The 4,075-nt window shown below is 34.5% G+C and overlaps 1 non-coding gene across 1 annotated transcript; it reads left to right on the top strand.

Annotated features, from left to right (window-relative positions):
- The first annotated feature begins 1,252 nt into the window (after positions 1–1,252).
- TRNAV-CAC (transfer RNA valine (anticodon CAC)) lies at positions 1,253–1,325 on the top strand. Its single transcript has one exon. It is a non-coding gene; the product is annotated as a tRNA-Val (tRNA).
- The last annotated feature ends 2,750 nt before the right edge of the window (positions 1,326–4,075 follow it).

The following is a 4,075-nucleotide window of genomic DNA, read 5'->3' as shown; positions in this document are numbered from 1 at the left end:
GTTCTGTACAACAAAAGAACTTCAAAATCTCGCTGCGGGGGCCAGCCGACCAGTTTTACCTTTTCCCGTCGTTCCGCCAGTCTTTATACCAGCATAGAAGGAAAACTTCTACATAGTATGAGAAGTTCAGAGTTTAGTCTATACCCAGATAGGGTGCCCTCTAGGAATTAAGTATTGAAGCTGTCTAAATTTGAAGTTTTTCTGGTGCAGCTCTTTTATTAGTGGACGGATTTAATTGAAAATTATTTTAATCGATACAGCTCAAAATTGTCTTTCGAATGACATATTGGACAAAACATTAGGTATTGAATTGTAAGAGTTGGACTCGAATAACTACATCCAAAACTTCACCGACGGGAAAAAATATTCCGACTTAATTACCGAGTTAAAAATAATTAAAAATATTTTAATCGTTAGGAGAAGGTTTGAACTATAAGTCAGTAAAATTTTGTCCGTATAGGGCTATTATTTTGGGGACTGGACTCGAACTAAAACGGGCTATTTTATTAGTCTTCAGTTGTCTTCCCCCTTAATGAAACTACATGTTATAATGAAGCAAAAACCAATACTCTGAAAGTCAAAGCGGCTGCTAGGTCACGCATGGTTCTGAAGAAACCAAGAAAAGCTGGAGCGGAAGTTCAAACCTAGTCAAATCAAATACTGCCAATAAATCTGTGATAAACATTTCCAGTTCAGGAACCTTCAGTTCAACAGAAAGAAATGTGATAGAACCACCCAAAGATCTCATTCCTACAAACACTGAAAAGGAAAATAGACCTATTCTACAGGGCCGGTAGGCTCTTTTAGATATGACTTGATACCGTTTTCTAACGTTAATATAAAATTCACATGCTTTTGCTAAATTTCCTATGGAGATTAAAATGGGGTTTTTCGTGATTTTTCCCCACCGCTAACTTAAAAACTTCAGCAAAGTTACTTTTCGGAATTATCTTAAATTAACAATTAGGTATTCAGGGTGTGCTATCAGCCAGTTTGATCAAAACAATTAAGTCTAAGTATGTTAATTTTACTTAATTACAGAAGTACGGCTTTGACCATCGTGATTGGACATAATAATTAGCTAGATCTCTTGGAAAACTCAGTGTTACTACGTATCTGTAGTGTGGTGGTTATCACGTCCGCTTTACACGCGGAAGGTCCCAGGTTCGAGACCTAGTAGATACACATTTTTTGTCCATCGTGATAGGGCAAAAGAATTAGCTAGATCTCTTGGAAAACTCAGTATTACCACGTATCTATGGTGTAGTGGTTATCACGTCCGCTTCACACGCGGAAAGTCCCAGGTTCGAGCCCAGGTAGATGCATGTTTTAACCATCGTGATTGGACATGATAATTAGTTAGATCTCTTGAAAAACTTAGACTTACCACGTATCTGTGGGTGTATAGTGGTTATAATAAATATTTAACAATTATTTCACTTCACTTGGTTTAATAATGTGACATAAGTAGCGTACTTTTTCCCTACTTTTAAAACCATGTAACTAAGTAATATTAGAAGTTCAACAGATTTTCTAAAAAAGATGTTAAAAGCCACTGTAAATGGTGCATAAATGCCTAATATTTCCTTAATACTTGCAAATAATCTTAGTAAATGGCGTGAATTGATCATAGAAATGGGGCTAAGGTACACCCTAAATGATGTCTTTTTTTGGCACTGGAGAAAACTGCATATATGGTGTTTGAATGCACCATTTTATTTTAGAGTGCAAATGTATGACGGTAAAGCAAACATAATTATTCAAAATTTAATTACATTAAGACTGAGGTGACAGATATTATATAAAAACGTCTTGGTTTGGACCAAGGCCGAAAAAACAAACGATATGTGTGAGGTTTATCAATTGACTGAAGTTCAGATATTGAAATTTTTTTCTAGTTATTTTTATCCACAAAATCCTTAATCAATATTTAATTCAATCAACTGATTTTACTGTTAATCGATCTAGTCCCTCTAAATTAATTTAAAAAATTACATATCTACGCTGTTCAAGAACAATTACATTTTCCGAAAACATTTCATCATGAAATTAATTAATTTGAAGGGATTTCGTGTCGATGATTACTAACTTGTGAGCATCTTGACCGACATATTTTTAATTGTCGCTGGCTTGATAAATTTTCTAATTTGCACCAAAAGAAGTTTAAATCTGTTTTAAGTTGTTAATAAGACTATCGTTTACAGTGAATGTCGTCCACTTAAGACAAAGAAACAAAGTTTATCCTGTGTGGTAAAGGGTAAAGATCACATAAACAGAAATACTTCTCAGTACTTGTTTTATTCATTTCCCGCGGAAATAATATGGTTAAACACATCATTCGTTACTAGTTATGCCAAGAAAGTCACATTTAACTCCGACACCCCCTCCCTTTCTCTATTTTCCCAAATATATGGCATTTTATAATCACCAGTGGTTTCAGTGTATGGGTCATCTGAGCCGTCGCAACACACTCAGCCAATATTACCATAGACTGAGTTATGACAAAGAAATTCTTAAGTACGGAAATGGAAGTTCCAGTGCAACTTTACCATCATAGAGGCGACAATAGAAAAATAGCATTTCGATATACGAAATTAAATGTATATAAATATCAACGATTAAATATTTACATTTTCCATTCGAGTTATGCCAAAGTTCGCTTGCTCTTTTTAGACATCCAGTAGAACATTTCAAATATTCAATACTGTAGCCTCAACACGTACTCCCTTTAAAATAATTAATTTCATGATAAAAGGTTTTCGGAAAATGTAATTGTTCTTGAAAAAGCGTAGATATGTAATTTTTTCAATTAATTTAGAGGGACTAGATCGATTAACAGTAAAATCAGTTGATTGAATTAAATATTGATTTAGGATTGAGTGGATAAAAATAACTAGAAAAAAATTTCATTATCTGAAACTTTAGTCAATTGATAAACCTCACACATATCGTTTGTTTTTTCGGCCTTGGTCCAAACCAAGACGTTTTTAAATAATAAAAAAAAAGATCTCAAAGAAATGTTAGCGCACCTAAAAGGTTATATTTGTGATAATGTTTTTAAAGACATGTTTTGAGAAAAAAAAACAATATAGTAGCTTTATTAAAGAGTTTGTTTATTTATTGATTATGTTTATGGTTTTCTTCGTTTAAGCTCCAACTCCGCCACTGACAAAGGTGCACCTCGATAGTCTTCATTCGTGGTTTTTTGGTGATGGACGCGCGTAATTTATTCCAGTTAACTTCTCTGCAGTTGCAAAGCGCATTTGTCCAAAGACTCTCTATAGCGCTTCCATTAACCCGAACAGGTAAAATGAAATTATTGGGAAATTCTGTGAGGTAATCCTTTTCCAAATTCACAAAAACCAAATATCATAATCCTCAAAAGGTCCCACGTTTGCCAACTCAAGAACATTTTTTCGGGTGGATTATTGGGGTTGAACTCAAGGTTGTTATCTAAAAATACTCAACTACATTAATTTATCAGTATAAATATTTGGGAATATATTTTCAACTAACCAAGTATTTCATCAAGCTATTGTACAAAAAATGAATATCCAGATAACATTGAAAGTAGAACCTCTTGATTTTGAGAGCTTATTTTTTTCTTTCCACACAATACCCCATCTTCAAAAATCATTTTCACGTGCCTCAGATATTCTCGTGTCATGAGGATCTCTTCCGAATTTGGGGGTGCGACTTTGTCGTGAGGGCGGGCAATGCTAACTAAAGCCGCTAACATTTCCTCTTGCTGAAAATTTCAAAGAGATGAATTTCATTTTACACGCCGTTTGCATAATTATTCACAAATTAGTACCTGCATGATCTTCGCAGGTCTTACATTGAGGCGAGTCCATGAATCCCTCACAACCATAGCCTTTACAAGACCTTTCACCCTACGAGAATCGCCTCTTTTCGATCTGGAAACATCCTCTTCATAGACTTGCGCTAGCGCGTTCGATCCCAAAACAATATTTTGATATTCAAAAAGCTTAGTGCCAAGAGGTCTTGAAGAATATAGGGCTGCTATCATACTCTTAAGCTAAAAATTAAAATATCAAGTAAAACAATGTGGACT

Source organism: Phalangium opilio, unplaced genomic scaffold (genome assembly GCF_054372755.1).
Source record: "Phalangium opilio isolate 3A_F unplaced genomic scaffold, DU_Popi_V2 ptg000022l_1, whole genome shotgun sequence".
Lineage (NCBI taxonomy): Eukaryota > Metazoa > Arthropoda > Arachnida > Opiliones > Phalangiidae > Phalangium > Phalangium opilio.
The sequence above is the reverse complement of the archived record's forward strand: the minus strand, read 5'-3'. Positions and strand labels throughout refer to the sequence as shown.